This window comes from Hirundo rustica, chromosome 4, assembly GCF_015227805.2.
Source record: "Hirundo rustica isolate bHirRus1 chromosome 4, bHirRus1.pri.v3, whole genome shotgun sequence".
In the NCBI taxonomy this organism is placed as follows: Eukaryota; Metazoa; Chordata; class Aves; order Passeriformes; family Hirundinidae; genus Hirundo; species Hirundo rustica.
Genome location: NC_053453.1, coordinates 51,336,086 through 51,354,711, shown reverse-complemented (window position 1 = coordinate 51,354,711; position 18,626 = coordinate 51,336,086). Strand labels below are relative to the sequence as shown.

General features: G+C 37.0%; 1 long non-coding RNA gene across 2 annotated transcripts in view; it reads left to right on the top strand.

Moving 5' to 3' along the window:
* The first annotated feature begins 837 nt into the window (after positions 1-837).
* LOC120751844 (uncharacterized) overlaps positions 838-18,626 on the top strand; it is a 72,703-nt gene continuing 54,914 nt past the window's right edge. Inside the window, exon 1 of one of the 2 annotated variants that reach the window (XR_005700540.2) lies at positions 838-1,173. This is a non-coding gene — a long non-coding RNA (uncharacterized LOC120751844). The remainder of the gene's footprint in view (positions 1,174-18,626) is intronic. The other variant, XR_005700539.2, reaches the window with a different exon arrangement.

The following is an 18,626-nucleotide window of genomic DNA, read 5'->3' as shown; positions in this document are numbered from 1 at the left end:
TCCTCCAACAACTTCATTGACCATGTCTTTGCAAATAAATGATTGACCTCCATGTCATATAAAATGTAAAAAAAAAACCCAAAAACAAAAACCCAGAACTTTTTGTGCAAATAAAATCTCCTTATAGAAATATATAACTGCTATGAGATTGAAATGAGTATCTCTGCTTTTTATGCCAGCTAATTACTATCTACTTGCTCCAGCACAATTTGCTGCTGGAGATACTAACTTCATTTTCAGTCAATGCTTAAAATGCATGTCTGTTGGGAAAACTGCTGAAGCTTTCACACTAGATTTCTCTGTTTCTTAATACCTAGATTATTTGAGCAAGAATGCATGTTATCTATTCCAAATGTTTTATTTCCCTATGAATTATGAAAATTCAGAGGAAAGCAGAGCAGGACTTATTTTCCTTACAGGGCTGGAATCCTGTTTTACTGCTGAAGAGTGCTATTGCTGTGTTGTCCAGCACCAGACTAGATGAGATTTCAAATGAAAGTCAGTACTCCTAATTTGCATAGGATTACTGCCTATGTACGTGAAACATGTTTTTAACAAAGCCAGAACAATTTACGGATTTTCCTTTTTTTTTTTTTTTTTTTTACCTTCCCTGTCCCTCCCCCTCCAGGGCAAGGAGATGTTTGTAAAAAGTGAACGGCTAGTAAATAAAGAGTTAAACCGAAGGCAGGCTCAGTGGTTTGTTGAGATCTGTCAGAGTCTGAGTGGCTGGCTACATATCTGTCTCAGGAACAATAGCTACCTGTATTCTGCACGGGTTGCTGGGCAGGCACTAGCAGTCTGGAGAAGGTCTGCCTCTGTTAGAGGCTTTTTTGTGGGAATCCCTAATGACAGCCCTACTTCTCATTGGGAGGGGGGAGAGAAATCTTGTCTGCTCTGTTGATGAGGGACAGAGCTTTGATCATTTTCATTCAGCCTTGACTTGGCCTGAGGTTTAGGTTCCCAGTCCTGAAGTCAGCCGGCTCTCTTTTCTCACGCGCGCACACACCCGCACACCCACACACACCCCTTTGCTGGTCTGTGCAGGCAGATTAGTGTCACGGCTGTAACTGAGGCACAGAGCAATAAACATAGCAGAACCAATCTCCATGGTGGCAAGAGAGGGCACTGGAGGTGACAGCAATGAAGAAGGATCTTTCTTCTGACAAGTTTTAGGTAAGCGAGACTATTTATACCCTCTGCCAAATATGTTATAGCCTTCTAAATAAGTTAGAAATTGGTAGATTGCAAACATGTCTTGTTGTAGAAATGTCTTAGTTTACTGCCGTATCCAGGCTGTTACTAGCGTTTAATCTGTAATTGACATGCTTTGTGCTGTGAGAATGCTTGCAGAGGGCAGACAGGCTTTCTTTTTTGTGAAAGTAGTGCCTACTATAGTTATGTTCTTGAAAATATAAGATCTCTAATATTTGCATTTTTAAAATTTATTTTGGATGTGTTAAAATTATGCTTAGCTATCATATATATCCGTATCAGATAAAACGTTGTGTAGCTGATAGCACACATGCAATAATAAAACAGTGCTCCCTCAACCCTAATTTGTAATTATTTTCACACCCTTAACTGCACTAGGGTCAGAGAGTTTTAAAAATTAATGAGATTCCCTGCTGAGTTCACACAGTATAATCTACATGAGTTGTTGGTGCAGAGGGCTGAAATTATTCCTGCATGTTTTTAATTAGGTGTAGAATTTTTGTTTTGAAATATTTCTGTCGAACACTCCTTTAAACATCAATTTATGCAACCTGCAGTAGGAAGAGAATGACAATAATGACAAACTGAGCATGGGAAATACAGGGCATACAGTGGCAATGCAACATAAACATTTGCTGGATGCGTTTTTTGATTTCATGTGTTAGATCTGTGCTAGACTCCTGCAGCTGTGATCAGCTTCACCTATACACAAATAACTACTGCTCTAGGGAGAGGAAAATGAGCAATACATAGTGCTTTGTGTGAGACTGGAGTAATAGGTTACTGATGTGTTTGGAACATTAGAAAGAATTGTTCAGGTACTTGAAAAGATATACAAAAGAGAAGAAGAGCAGCAGCATGAAAAGAGGCAGGAAAAATTAAATAATGTACCATTCCTTTTCCTGGAAACACAAGAGATAGTATCATCAGTGCTCCTGGAAAGTAGAATTTGCTGGATATCCTCAAATGGAAGGACTCAAAGGAAATGGGGAGGGAGCTGTTTACTATGAAATTTCCATATTGGAATTGTCAAAGTTTCATACCGCAAGATTTAAAGTGTTCTTTATTATTTATAATAATCTACTATGCATTATGTTTAAATGGCAAGCATTTTAAAGCTGAGTATAGTGTAATCTGTGCTAAAGGCATGTCTTCCATTTGCAAGACCCACTCTGAGCTTCCTGTGATATATTGTTATGTAAATACGGTGCAGCAAGGGAAAGCAGCACTATGGAGATTCAATTTACTTTGAAAGTTGTTCATTATGGAAGGGATGAATGTTATTTATTGGATGTGAATCAAAGGCTAGAAATGACTTTTTCACTGTGAAGTCTATTGTGATGGGTGCAGCGTGATCTAATCTTTTTAATTTTGGCTTTCACACCAGTGGAGATGAAAGGAGATCTGAGCTCATTTATTGGTTGCTAAGTCTTACTGAAGGCCTAAGTACCATTCTTGGTTGCTATGGCCAATCTGACCTCAATCTATGCAGTTTTAGGGACTTAAGCAATCCCTTTTTTATTTAGGAGCATGTACCTTGATTTATGTCCAAAATTGTGCCTGCATGTCTTTGTCTACAAGTGATAAATGGTGGTGTACAATTCATCAGTTCTTACAAGTAAACACTGCTGTCCCACTAAAAATATGTTTTGTTCTGAGTTAATGGTATGGAACAAGCCAGTCTCCACAAATAGCTATCTTTTATTGTAGAGAGCCACTGAAAGTTGGAGCAAAGTGAAGGAAATTGGCATTCATCTTCTCTGCCATTAGCATTTCATTTGTGCTCTCTGGTGATGAGACTGTGTGTCCATGGACAATGAAAGGCTAGCATTGTGTTTCCCCGCCTGAATATATAATTGATCAATTATGAATTTATTTATTCTGAACAGATATTAAAAAGTCACAAGTATGATGTCTTATGCTGTTTGCCTGCAATTTTTGTATTACTAACTGAAAAAGTAATTGCATTCAAATAAACTGTATCCTAGCTGCAGGGAATTCCCAGTTTCCTAGGCAAGTTGCTTGTTTTCGAGTGATACCAGATATATGAAACTTCCAGACATGTACTACTTGTGCGGTTCTTAGTGGTGCTTAGTCTTTCATCTGCATTAGAACGTCTTTCAGTAGGAGCTGCTCTAAGGGGTAATTGAGAATACAGAGTGGTTTTTATTATATGAGTAGTAAATTTTTCCACTGAAATTATTTGTAGCCATTCAATTTGTACATTGTACAAACACTGAGCAAATGTGATACGGAACGCACAGTAGCAGAAGCAAAATATTTTAGTGGGTTTTTTGGTCATTATTACTGTTATTATTGTTATTATTTAGTTTTGTGTTAGGGTTTTTTATTTTTTTTTTCCTAGATATAGTAGTAATAAATGTATAAAACTATACAAAGCTGGATGGAAAAATGGCTCCTGAAAAATTTGCTACTGTGGAGGGAAAAGTCAATTCAATTGTTATCTTAGTACTTCACAGTATTATAAATATGTTGCTTAAAAACACCAAACTATTTATTTATAAAATATAAAGAACACCTGGATACAATAGAGTTCAGTATAGCTTTGGACAAAAATCATTCTTCAGTTGTATGCCTTTTAAAATTAGTGTATTAGAAGAAAAAGTGGTATTTCCTGAAGCCTGATTTCATAGCTTATTTTTAATATTAGGCTATGGTGAGGGTTAGTATTTTAATTGAGCAGTTTTTAGTTCTTCTGAGGTGGATTTTTAACATTTGAATCTACAGTAGTAACAGATTTTCCCCGTATACTCAATTGATGATAGTCGTTGAAATCAATTCTCAGAGATGGAAATTACAAAGGCTTCTGGAACTATACTGAGCTGCTTTGCAGCATCAGATTGATAGCAGAATTTACAAAAGCAGTTCCTTGGGGTTGGTTCACAATAGTGCTACTGCTTCAGGGCTTTTAAGAGTTATTAACAACTATTGCTAAAAATGGTCTGGGATGTTATTTACAGAACTAACCTGGATTTTCTTTCAATAAAGGTGCTTTGTAATAGTCTAATGTTCACCTACGGACTGCTTTATACAATAAGAAACTCTTAAATCAGTCCTCCATACTTTGAAGTAGATTGATGAGATTTAATATAAGCACAACCAAACAAAAAGACAGTTTTTTAAAGAGAAATGTCCTAGAAAAGCATTTAAAAATACTAATCAAGAGTACTTTTTTGTTATTATAATGTGTTTCAGTGTTTATTATTTGTTTCTGCAAATGTAAGGAAAGAATAGCTAGTCTGCTACTCTTGTGAAAATTTTTCATTTAATGGGACAGAGACTAAAGAAGCTTTATTGAAGGGTTTGTATCTTTTGTCTTTTGCACACTTGTATTTAAGTTAACTGGCTTCTGCATGCAGAAATTGCTTTTGGAATAAAGGTTTGTAGGATCAGGACACACAGTATATCCGTATTCTTGTTAGGATTTGGTCAAATGCAAGTATATTATGAAATACTCTCTTCAAAGCTACAGAATTCTGCTTACAAGGAGAGAATGCAGACACTCTGTTCTTGTATTTCAATAGAGGATAATAAAAGACTGTGGAAAAACTGAAAAAAAAGTCACTACCCCCTTGACGGAGTACCTAAGTGAGAGGAAAAAGTCCTTACTCTTTTTTGGGAGTTCCGTCAGTTTATGAAAGAAGTTTCCTTTACTGGTAGTACAGTTTTAATTTTTGTAGCAGACTCTCCATTTATGAAAAAATATAAGATCCATCAAACTGCAATTTGTTGCAAGAAACCAGGAAAATTTATAAGCTTATTTTAATCAGTGGTCATATGTGAATGAAGTCATTATCATTTCTTGTCAACAGCTGCCTTTTTAGCTGACTTATATTCCAGGTTTTGAAATAAAGGTAAAACAGTGGAAAACCCCAGTATTTTTTGCCCTAGTAAATGCATGATTTTGCATGTAATCTTGCCGGTAACATGTACATATTTTGGATATATACACTATGACCTCTGTTAACTAATAGTCTGCTTTGTAAGAAAAATAAAGGAATGTATAATAATATTATGTACAAATAAGTACACAATCATAAACCTTGCTGGTTTCTTTTTCTCTCCCTCATGTTTTCTATGAGAATTACACATGTTCTCTCACAGGTACCCAGAGTGAAGAAGCTGTGACATGTAAAACCATTTCCTATGGTTTTTTGAATTTTGGATGAAGCCAAAACTGTGCAAGAATACATTTCTGAAAGTTGCTCTTAATTTTGACTAAGGTTTTTTCTACACCTCCTAGGCTATAGTAGGGCATACCCTAATGAAATAATGCAGTGGAATTATAAACTAAATATGTTGGGTTTTTTTTTTCCTTTCCTTTGGCACAGTTCACACGTTGGAGACACCAAATTAGGTGTCCAGATAAAGCCTGTCTTACCCTGCCTGCTCTTGCCCCTGGCCATAAATATTGAGCAAAATATTCGGTTTACTGTTAAAAGCCCTTGGTTCCTCTTCGCTTCAACTGGGACAATAGAGTCACTCACCTGAGGCTGAGGGCAATCATCTTGCTCTCACACAACCAAACACCACATATTTGTTTCTATCATGGTCAGCATTTGTTGTCACACACGCATTTCTATTTACCTAATTGATCAAAGGCTACTAATGTATTCTTATTTTTAATTTCCTGGTGTAATTTGCCATAGTTCAGTGTCTGACTGTCCACAGTTCTTGCCTCCTCTCTTTTGAGATATCTTATTGATTAAAGTTGTGTGGAGGATTTGAAGTAGTGTCTGCGTGGCTCATGTTGTTATTTTGCCTACAGAGGAGGACTTTTAAATTTGATGATGAACAGCACAAACAGCTTTAACCTCTGATGGTTGATCCAGGTCGTGCCACCCTCCTCTCCTTCTCATCGTGGCTATGGTCACTCTGCAGACCAAAGATTCTTGAGAACAGAGTAATTTGGATTAAAAGATATGGTTTTCAGTAAGTTTTCCTATGTACTTAATGAGATAGGGGTCCTATCAAAAATGGAAAAAAATATAGTTGTGTAATTAAACATGCCATAATTAGGTCCAGTTCTGATTTAATCAGCAATCTTAATTTTGGTTCCTCTCTAATTGTTTATATGATAATTCTGTACCCTCTATCATAATCTTTAATATTAATTTCTGTGTATTTTTAGAGAGAGTGTGTGTAGTCAACTTAAAGTTTGTGAGAATTGTGGCTTTGAATAGCATCTATTTTGTTGAAATGAACTGGCTACCAAAATATACCCGCAAGATTGTCTGAATATTGTTTCTCACATGGTTTTGTTTGCTGTAAATCAATAAATTCTACCAGAGCCTGGCTGAGTGAGAGCACTCTGCTTTGTCTCTCTCTATCAATTTCAACATCTTCAGTCATCTTGATGATACTACTGACCAATTATATAAAAAATTTTCAGGTCTCAAGTACATGCCGTTCTCTCTAGAATGCAAGAAAGAAGTAGTTACCATCTCTTTGGCTGGAGATATTTTGGGCCACTTGCTCTTTAACTCTGCCTGAACTGCAGGCCAAGATGTCCTTCACCAAACTAAACATCTTTGTGATGTGAAGCGCCTGAGAAAGGGTGACCTGGTTAGCAGTGCTGTGATTATGTGCAGGGAGGAGTTAGCAGGAGCACTTCATTGCAGCAGCTTTGCTGACCTGGGCCAGCCATGCCAGAGAAACTGCTGGTCCTGTCTCCTCTTTGCTGTAGAAAGAACTTGTAAAGCTTTGCTGATCAACTGAAAAAAAAGTCCCCCACATCTTCCTTTTCTTTCTCTGGTAGGGTTAGTTTTCAGCTGGATCAGTCACCTGATCCAGCTGACTGCATGGCTGCTCACATCCTGGTGCCTGCACTGGAGAAGCAGCTCTAGCAGGGCACGATGCTTGAGAGGGGTCAGCCCTTTGGGCCAGGGCCATCCTGAGCCCTCAGCAGGAGCTAAAGCAGTGTTTGTGGTCAGGCAGCTCCGTTACACTCCTGCCCCTTTTGCTCCTGCACTTTCTGGAGCAAAAGCTACATGCCTTGGTGATTTTGACTCTAAAATAATGTGTGAATAAGATGCTTCTCTTCTCTGTACTTGCGTCTTGAAAAGGATCTGATTCAGTGTTTCTTGTTCCACACTGTTAGTGTCATTTCTTGCAAACAAAGCTTTTGGAACAGTCTGTAGGTCTACCTGTTAGACAAAGATATTATTCCCTTGAACCTGTAGAAGACTGTAGACCCCTTGAATTCTAGTTTCAGTTCTCAATGCTCTAAATGTGCCATGCTGTGATTAAATTACAGGTCTGCTACTAAAATTGATAGGTTACGTTTTCCAGAGGTGTCTTATACCTCTGTGGGTTTTTTGTTTTTTTTGGTTTTTTTCCCTAGTGTGTTAGGGTATTTCCTTTAGCTTCTGCTTTTGTTCAGTCTACTGTTATTGATTGCATGGGTTCCGGCCCTCTGCTTTAAAGAGGTAGGAGAAGTTTGCTCTTTCATTTCTTGCTAATAAATCCTCAAGCACTTTGAAAAAATCATCTTTATTTTCAATAACAGCTGTCATCTTCCTCTGGGCCTGTGGCATCACAAAATGGTGGCTGTGTACTCCTTGCTGATGGCATTGACTTGAATGGAAAAATTAATTTTTGTAGTGTTATTCTCAGCTTTCAGCATTAATTTTTTCAATTTTGCTACAGCAGCTATACTATAGAGGTGACAACACGATGTCTACAAATAACTAGAGTAGCTATCTTATGTTCATTACTGTTTAATATCTTCTTAAAAATCTGAATTCCAGTTGTTATGACAGGGCCTTTGCATCTAAGAATGGAGAACTAAGGCATCCAAGTCCTTCACTTGGCCATCAGCTGGAAACCATAGATTTGAAAAATGATCTCATTGTTGGAAACTGAACCAGCCTTCATTTTGCTGTTTAACATTTGGTTTCCGTCACTGAGGAAGTATGGTAAATTGAAAGAGGGTGAGTGTGGTGGGGGCGCTGTAAGATTCTCTGTCAAATTAAACTACGATCTTGGCATGTCTTGGCAGGGTTGTTGCGTTGACACAGGCAACTGTACTGTCCCATACCAAGAATGCTGATTTGACCAGACTGCTCTTCTTTCTGTGATGAGAATAACAAATTCACACCTAACATTCACTAAAGTGCAACAGACTCTTAAAAAAATGCATAATACTGAGTATTATATCCCCATAAATTACACCTTTGAAAATTTTTATTAGAAAACAAACTATTTGCTAGTAGGTTGGAGTGTATGCTTTCAAAAAATTGCCTTCTGGAAGAAGGAACTACTAAGTGGTCTGACAAAAAAATTTGCCTGAGTAAATGTGTACTGATATTGCAGAAAATAACCATCATCCTGGCAAGTAACTTGTGATCACTGCTGTCTGCATTCAGCACATTGGTTCAAACTTACTGCACAAATCTGACATTTTTTCTTTGTGTTCACCACCTTCCATGTCCATGAAATGGACTTTAACGTTAATATTTGTCCTTATACATTCCTTATATTTATAAATTCTTCACAGCTTTAGATATAATAAAAACTAATATGCAGATACATTCTTTGCACCACAATAAACGTTTGGATTGTCAATTGCTTTAGGATTTGATTGAAAATAATAGACAAGGAATATCTCCTACTTACTCTTTGTGTGCAGATATTAATATATATATTCACATTAGTTTATTGTGCAATCTCTAGACTTACCACACATACTAAAGCCCCAAATCTGTTCTTTAATGCACAGTTTCATTTTTCAGTAAGTACATATTACATACAGAGGTTAAGGCTTTAATACACTGGAAAAATAATAATAATAAAAAAAAAATCAGTTATTTTTCTTCTAGATTGTCCAGAGTTCTGGCACACCATGCTCACATCTCTTGAACAGAAAATTGTCTGCACGGCCTAATGGCTACAAAGAGGAGAAATTGTGTTCATATACTGTTCCAGTAGTTCTCAAACACAGGAGGATAGACCCTTCTTTCTCTGGATTTTCACGGGATACATTTTGTAGTCTCTTACTTAGTTCTGAGTGTTTTGTAGGCTCTCTTGTTATTAGCAACAATCAGAAGTCATTATTGTGTTTTTGTTTCCGTAACTCACTTCTTTCTGTTTGTGTGCCTGAGAGCAGGGATTTTTTATTTTAAGAACAATTTACTCAAACTGAAATGAGATTAGCTGGGCTGGCAGAGAAAACTATGCTGAGGGACTGTCTTCGTGAACATGCCCTCTCCTTTTGATAAGAGCAATTCCCCGTCTTAGAGTTTTTAGTAGTCCCCTTGGGCAGTCTGGAGAGAGCAGTAACTTCTTTTGCATTTGACTAGTCAATTTTGGCCACCTGATGACTCATAGCTGTCATCTCAAAATGACACTTTTTTTGGTATATCCCAGCTGGGATAATAGTGATGGAAAAGTTGAAGCAGGTAAAAGAAAAAGTACTGTTCTATTTATGTGCAGGCCATTCAAATAAATAAATAAAAAAAATTACAAGTTAATTTTCAGTACCTTCTCTCTCTAAAACAATTGATTGGCACTAGAAAAAAGTGGTTTTTTTCCTAGATAAACCATTTAAATAGAAAAACACCATGGAAAAAGGACTTTCCAAGTATGTTTTTCTGCAGTAGAGTTGGTATTACAATGTACTTCTGAATATTCAGACTGATCTTTTTTTTTTTTTCCAAATCCATTTCGTGATGGTGTCCCCTGCACTTTTCTAGAAGCAGGGAAAGGAGGACAAGAGTTTGAAAAGTGTTCCACTTTACTGACAGCTGACTCTGTGTGCTGATTATGTAGCTCAGTATTCCTCCACTTCACTTATTTTCCAGGTTTTGGGGTTTCAGTTTATGAGGTCTTAGGTGTTTCCCTCATCCCAATCCATGCATCCGATCTCTGCAAGGGTAATAGAGAAAGGGGAAGCAGCTGGGATTGGGATGAGCCTTCTGCCTCAGTCTGTGCAATGGGTTAGAGGTGATTTCTCTCTTTTGTACACAAGGTCTCCATGTGACAGGGGGCCAGCAACATGAACCTCAGCGCCAGAGGGGTGCTGCCATAACCTCCCCCAGCTCACCCCAGCCAGGCTTAGCACCAGCCAGATCTGAAGACCTCAGGCTAGTGAGGCAGGAGACGCTGCTGCAAGGTTTCTATGGAGACAGAAGTGGAAGATGATAGACAGCTAACAAAAGGCCAACTAAGACAGCTCCAGGATAGTGATTTGAAAATAAGGACTTTTAAAAATAACCTTTTACCTTATTTTCCCCCACCCAATCTTTGCTTCTGAAGAAAGAAATCAGAAAGGCAGTGGGTTGCCAGCAGCAGTGAATGAGAGCTCTCACTCACCACTTTCATCTGTTGGCTGTCATGTGAGACCTGTAAGTAGCAGTTTACTAAAACTGGCTGCAGGCTTATAAAGTGCGTAGTAATTGTAATTTTGGACTAGAAGAAAATGTGAAATGCATTTTAAAGGTGTTTTTCCACTCCTGTTTTCGTCCTTTTGAATACAGTAACTTCAAGGATGGCACAAAAGCTCTTTCTAAGCCATGAACTCACACTAGATATTAACTGACAAAATAGCTGTATATTTTACTGCATTCAAAAAAATTTTGGTGTGTTTTACCCATATGGAAAACATGATCTAGGATTTTATTCCCTTTAATCTGTTTTGTTTCTCTTTATCCTTCACAGTATTATCCCTACACTGACAACTCTAATGTAGACATTAGGATGTTTCAAGAAAAATTGTATGACGTTTTTTCCAAGAAAGATCTTAGAAGAAGGTCATCGTGTATCAGTGAAAAAGGGAATTCTTTGCCAAGTCTTTTACTTTTTTTTTTTTTCTTTTCTCTTCAAAGGCTTTAGGATGCGAGAAATTATGATTGTATCAATTTCTTACGTGAAATTTAAAACTTATACAACATGCCATAATTGGAATTAAGAATGAATTTCGTGCTTTCAGTCTCATGCTGGATTGATTTTTGCCGCTGTTATGTTAATATAACACTTGGATGCTTGTATTAACCTTTAGAATACAGAAACTAGATTGAGATTGTGACTCAGCTCCTTAATCAGTTTTTAAAAATCTATTGAGAAATTAAAAATAAAGAAAAAGTAGTACACTCAAAAGAGGTGGGAACTCCGTAACTTAATATGTTAATATCCCATCCATGCTGTTGCTAAACCAGAATGAGGAAACCAACTTGTTGATATCCTTTTGCATTTGCATGCCTCTTCCCAGACTGAGGTGTCCTGTTCTATCCCTCTGACCAATGCCTTAGGAATCGAGGGAAACTTGGGCAGAGGTAGTGTGGTATCTGCCTTCTCTGTCCTGTCACAGGTGCCCAGGAATGTTCCTGTTTTACATATTGTACCCAGAGTCTGATTTGTTCCCTAAGACCACTTGTGCATCTGATGGGCATGTCTGTGAACGTGTGGCTGTGTGATGCTGCTGAGAAAACTCTCCAGAGAAACAAAGTGGTGGCAAAAATCAGAAATTAGCTGTTTGTGGGAATTGGGAGCCCTGTTGGTTGATTTAGATAAAGTTCAGTTGGAATAAACTCCTGCACTTCATACCTCAGATGAGAGGTATGAAGTGCACTTCTGAAATTTTAGAGAGAAAAAAAAAATCTTTTTGTATGGACAGGTGGGAGCAGAGAACAAAGTGTCTGGTTAATTTGAACAAGAAAAGTTATTTTGCTGGGAAAGGGCATATGCACAAGGAGGGCATTTGAACTCTGTGCATTTAACAAAATTTTTTTATAAAGTGTCGTACAAAAATTCAGTAACCTTTAGAAAAAGTTACCAAAACTGAAGCACCATTATAGTGTAAACCAAATAAATTTGACTTACCTCCAAATGCAAATTTTTGGAGGTTTCCATTACACAGACATTTCCTTTTTTCTTAGTCTTGTTTTGGAAGCAGAGAGAGGAAAAGTAATAAGGTGCTGAGGAAGCAATAGCTAAGTCTTATCTTAATTAATAGTGATTTAAGGATGAGCAATTTCCAGAATCTTAGTATTTCTTACAGAAAAGAAGAAAATGGTTACTATCTACTAGGAGTTTTATTTTTCCCTTTGATGTACTCTGAATTCCTCCTGTTGATCATAATATACTTAACAATTGTGCTTGCAGACTTGAAAGTGTAACAGATGCTGATTTGTCCTCCCAAAGGCATGCTAGATTTGACATGCAATACACAATTTGACTTTTTAAAATACTGTATTTGTCACCGTTGAAAAGCTGCTAAGACTATAAACATCATTATTTCAGAAAAAGCAACAACAAAGCCAACCGCAAAATGCATCAATTACTATAGCTTGCTATACATATTTGTACATATACACACGTATAAGTTTAGAATATTCATAAAAATATTGAATGATGCAATGGTGTAGGTGCCATAATATGCAAAAGCATATTTCAGTAGATTTTTACTACTGTAAAATAATCCCTCTGGTCCTGGAGTTGGTCTTCCACAGCACTGTACTGGTAAGTGCTGTTTTGAGTATCTCTTAGAGATGCCAGAATAAAAGTAGGGTTAAACTGCTGTCAGTACAGAAAGCAGGTCATCCTCCAGGGTCAGTCAATGAAATTTAGCCAGGTAAGTGTGGAAGGTCCTCTAGGAAGGTGATCTAGGCACTTAAATACTTCCTAATTTTTGTAGCACACTATAGACTTTCCTGAATTGTCTTTTAAATCTTGCACTACACGACAGCAGTGGAAGTGCTGCCAGAAGGATTGGTAGGCATATCTATCCATTTGTGAAAAATAATTGAGACTGTATGTAAGTAGTGAGGGCAGCACCCATCACCACAGCCTGGGAACATAATTAATTAAAATACTAATTTTTATGTTCTTTTTCTTAACTAGCCCTGCTGGCACAATTTAAGCTTAAACTTAATATATTTAATGATGTTTAATAATATTTAGATTAGTCCAGCTGGCATGAGTCACACTAAAGGGAAAAAAGATAACAGTTTTGATATCATTCACTTAGATACTCATGTGATAGGTCCTAACACATGTCTGTAGGAATGGAACAGATTTAACTTATGGTAGTACTGCTGCAGGGCACTTTCAGAGTGTGGGGAGCAAATGTTATCTTTTTCTCTGAATGTTTATTTTGGAAGAGATATTTAGAAAGCAATTTTGCAGCCTTGTTTGTGCTTCTGTGTAGGGTTTTTTTAATCCAACCTTATGAGTTGTTTTTTTTGTTGTTGTTGCTTTACCAATTTCATTGTTCTGGAATGTCACCCTCATGATAGTGCCCTTGGAGGGAGAGAATCAGAGAGAGAGGAGGGGGCTTTGAAGCAACTTGAGCTAATCTGATTCATCTCTCAAATTATCCACAGTAGTGTCTGCCTGCCTGGTGAGTATATGATAGCCATCCATCAGCATTTGCAATTCTGTAGAGTGTGTTTCAGGCAGAGGTCAGTTTTGTACGGCTTTTGTTGGAAGAGAGGGAGATCAACCTGTTGGAAAACCTATTTAATTTTTGGTTCTGCCCTGCACGTGGAATATTCTCTTTAAAATTTTTCCCCTACCTTTTGTCTTTAAACATTCTCAGAAATAAAGTGCATTGACAGAGAGTACCTTTTCTTAGTTTAACAAATCTCACTAACCGATGGTGTTTTCTACTCTTCAATCTTATTTTTCCCTTCTTAATACCATCTCATTATAACTATCATATCTTCCATGTCACACTGATTTAGTGAATCTGGTGAAATATAGACAAATGTATTCCCTCGGCCATTGGTGCAGTCATCAACAGTTCTCTCTAAGTGACAGAAATTGTGTCTTATTTTTAAACTTTATCATTCTCCATCAATTTAATTTCCCTCCATTTTGTTCTTTTTGGCTGGGCTCAGGATATATACACTGTGTCTCAAAGGAGGTTTTTTACCTCTTCTGAGCAGGTCCTTGAGCCTTTAGCTTTCTTGGGTTTGTATGTAAGGTGGCAGTTTTGGCCAGGTTGAATATTTGCTAAGGTACAGGAATCAGCTAGCAGGTCAGAGGGCTTTCCTGCATGGTGATTTTAATGCTCACAAATACCATGGTTAATTTAAATGGACCCACAACTTTAATTTAAATAGAGTCAGCTGAGGAAAGACTTGTGGACCAAAATAACATAGAAGGGTTGACTGCTAGAGCAGCCATAAGCCTCCTGGCAGGAGTGTGCTGGAAGGAGAGAGTTTCTTAGAAAAGGAATTTACTGCTGGGTTCACAGGATGAATGGGCTGAAACAAGAATTTGAGGGGGGGGAGGTGAAGAAGAGAAGTCTCTCTGTCCTATGATAAAATTAGGTCAGATTTGGCTCTCCTTGCACCAGGGCATTGTGAGGTGACGGTGACCAGAAAAGAGACAGATGATGTTTCTCCTGCTGCCCAGGAAAAACAAGTTTTAAAACCCTTCTTTGCAGTGTGAAGTTGAGTTGTGGAACTCAGTGCCAGAGGAAATTAAGGAGGACAAAGGTGTAAGTTAAAAATGGAATTAGTGAGGTTCTTGGAGGGTAGATATCATAGTGGCTATAAAATGTAATCATCATGATGTACCCTCTTCATTCAAGTTAAGTTTAAGTCTCCAGTTTAACCAGAAAATGGGAGTTTTCAAATACCTAGAAAACTAGGAATTTGTCCTAGTTTTATAATCCTCCTTGACTGCCTGCTCTGAGCCATGGTCAAGGACAAGCGTACACAGTACTGGCAAGACTATTCTTGCAGGTCAGGGAGCTTGAATTTTTTTCCTCCAGATATCAGATGCTTATTTCAGTGTATAGTTCTGTATTTTTCAAAGGTTGCACTGAAAATGAATTCTCAAATTATAGAATTCAACCTTTGCTCTGATTTGCATAAGAAGGAAATTCACAGGTGTTCATTAGGAACCCATAGTGATCGGGCAACTTGGATCAAAGAGAAGTTACCATCTTGTGCAGCTCTAAGTCTCTTGTAGGAATTCAGTTACATCATTACCATCGCACTTCATGCTTACAGAATGAATTCAACTGGATCTTGGATCCCAGTTCTAGAAACTGTATCCTGTGGTTTCCTCTATTGCTTTTGAGATGGTTTGTGTTCTTTAAAGTTATACCAGGAGCAGCTTAATTTTGTGTCAGGCTAGCTAGATTTTTACATCACACTTGTAATTTTGTGTCAGACACGTTAGATTTAATAGATTCTGACTCATTCAATCCCTTATAAGGATGATTCCCCCCCCCCTTTTTTTTGGTACTGGTACGGGAAGAGGGCTTTGGCTGAATACAATATATTTAAAGTTTGATTTTCTATTAAAAGTTTTATAATTAGGGAAGAAAAAATACCAAAAATTATTTGTTACACTAATTCTTTTTTACTGTAGCTTCTTGATTTATGGCAATCTTGAATATTTTTGGAATCAACCCATTAAAGCATATTTGAGGCTTAAATTTGAGGTTTACGGTAGTATGCTGATTATTTCTGAAAAATGTGGCTGGCACATAGAGAATTATGCTGTTGAGTTTTCAGTCTTAAAACAAATATTTACGAGGGCATCTCAGTCTATTCCCCACTGTTTTTTGGTTTTTTTTCATTATACTATTCTCTATTCCTGGAAGAAGTTAAGATAAGTCTGGGAAGCTGGTGGGGCTGGGCTTAGGTGAGTAGGAGAGACATTAACAGGCTGATAGCTACTTTAGATTTTTAAAATTCCTTCTTTGACTTTGAAGTTTAGTATATTTAGTAAAAAAATATGCTAATTTAATTAGCCTTTTCATTTATGGATAATTCTGTTTCAAGTTGTCCCTTCCCAAGACTAGTTTTAATATTGGTGTTATCTGTTCCAAGAAAATAGAAAGCAAAGATTGCTTTTAGGTTGGGGGTTGGGAATTTACTTAAACATGAATCCCTGAGGAGGAGAATCACTTGAGTTCTCTTTAGCTCTACCTTAATTGTATTGAAAAGTTTCAGGAGATAGTTATATGAAATATCCTCCATAATTTAGAAATTTATGGAAAATTATTTTAGAGTAAAAATAGTACATTTACTTTAGTTACTATTTCACAATTTTGAATTGTGCAAAAAATAGCCCATACATATTGGGGTGTACATGAATTCTCCAGGTAACTGACGAAATTATATTGAAATATATGTGTGTGCGTGCGTATAAAATTAGTACTGCATGTATGCACTATAACATTTTGGTGGAATTATACCACTTAGATATATACATCTTAGAAGCCTTGAACCTGAGTTCCAGGAAAATATTTTCTGTTTACATTAAACAGTATAGCAATAGACTGTCAAAGCCCAGGGAAAGATGTCTTTTTGTCTTTATTGCAAATCTTGTTGGAAGGCAAGTGCATATGATGGCATGTAGTCCTTTATTTTCTAGAATTCCAAAATCCAAGGAACGCTCTTACAGAATTTTGCTATTTTAACCCACATTTTATATCTGTTTGCACAACAAAATTTAAATCACTGGGGCCTACAGATTCATAAGTTGTAAGCTTATATTTCATATTTGATTCCTGAAAATGCCTTCTTTTCCTGGAATAAGATCTGAGACGTTGAACATTGGTCAGAAATAGCCTCAAGTTCCCAAGCACCAAAGATCTTAGTATTTCATAGCACTTCCTAGCTTGATTTCAACCTAATTTGGCACATAAATTGTAGTTGACCTCAGGCAAAATAATTCAGATGTTTGAACCTCTTAGATGTGTAGACAATAGTGAATTGTCTTGTTGCATATATTTTTAAACATCCACAAGATGAGCCAAAAAGCAGAATGCAAATTCTAGGACTTGAAGATACCTGTGAGATTATGAAAATCCCTTTGGGACTGCAGAAAATTCTGGTGCCTATGAATATGATTTTTTTTTTTTTTCCCTAGGCATGGTGTATTTAGAAATTTAGTGTTTGCTTTAATTTCTCGTAACAGAAGTAAAAATGACAATAGAAGCAGATCATCGATAATTTAATAGTAAATGTACTGTCTGAGATTATAACTTTTTAATGCCTATTCCATGAGGACAGAGTGATTTTTTTCCTGCAGTTTGTATTTCTGTTTTATTGGGATAGAATAATAAATTTTTGTTCATGCCTGAAAAAAAAAGTTGTATCAAATTAACACTAGCAGAACTGGTTCTTTCAATAGCTTTTTTTTAGTTAAGTAGGTACTAGTACACAGACAAATGATATTTTCAATAGATTGCAGAGGAATTCCAATGTCTCTTAGTTAGGAATAAGAGACAGCTTCTCAGCTCATGATAATTGGGGTTTGAGTTGGGAGCTTTGAGTATTTGGAAAATTTGAGTAATAAAATATGTGGTGATTATTTTACTTAATTAAATGTTGCATATATCTTTATAAACTTCCTGTTTTCATTACACAGTATTTCTTGCTAGATATTTAATTCTCTGACTGTTTTTTTAGAAGTAGTAAGTTTCAGCAGGATGTTCTACCTCAAAAATTGACCTTTGAGGGAGAATTGTGTCTAAACACTGATTTTTGAAGTTCTTTTACTGTCTGAAACCAGGGGGTTGATTCCAAGATGGGATTGTTTGGTCCTTCACCATTATAAAGCCTATAAAATGGTCACTAATGAGATTTTTGTGGAAGCTGGTCTTATAAGCACCTATAACACAGGATTCTCTTGACTACAAAAGATGTGGCTCTTTTTATAACAGTAAGCTCTTTTGGCCAAACTTCTGTCTAGTCACAGGTCCATTATATACACTCACCCTCTTCTACAAAGCTGCATATCACTGGTTGGTGAAAAGGCTTGTCTATCCACTGATTCATAAGATCCTCTCAGATTTTCGAAAAGTTTCAAGATGTTTTTAGAAACATCACGAGCATTGATTAAAACAAAAGATCTCATGCGTTAAGGATGTGTGGTACCAATCTTAGATGACTCTGCACTGTGTGATATTATCCAACAACACAAATCCAGTAGGTTCTAAACTTGCCTTGGGTTTCCTTAGTATGTCTATAGGGTTATTGGTTCTAAAATCTGTTGTGTTATGAAACTAGACAATAAATTACATGAGCCCTCACAAGTTTGTGAGTTCATCTGGCATTCCCCTACAGGATCTGCTGCCAGTATGCATCCACAGATGGGACCAAACATGGTGTCATCTCTCCACAGAGATCCCTTTTCTGCTGAAAATCTTGTTTTAAAAAATAGACACATATTTTAGTCCAGGATAACAAGGTTTTACTTTTGATTTTTAGCAGTAGAAGCCACAGTAGAAATTGCCACACGTGTTTCCTATGATATTGGGGTCATGCTTGCCTCTTCATCTTCAGTAACAAGGTGTGCAGGAGCTGCTTCTCTGAATAGTCCCCACCCTGATCTCATTGGACTAGAATATATCTAGCATCCTGCCAATGAGAACTGAGTGTGGGATCTTTTGCAGCCAGTGAAGGTAAGGAGCTGTGGTTATGATCTTT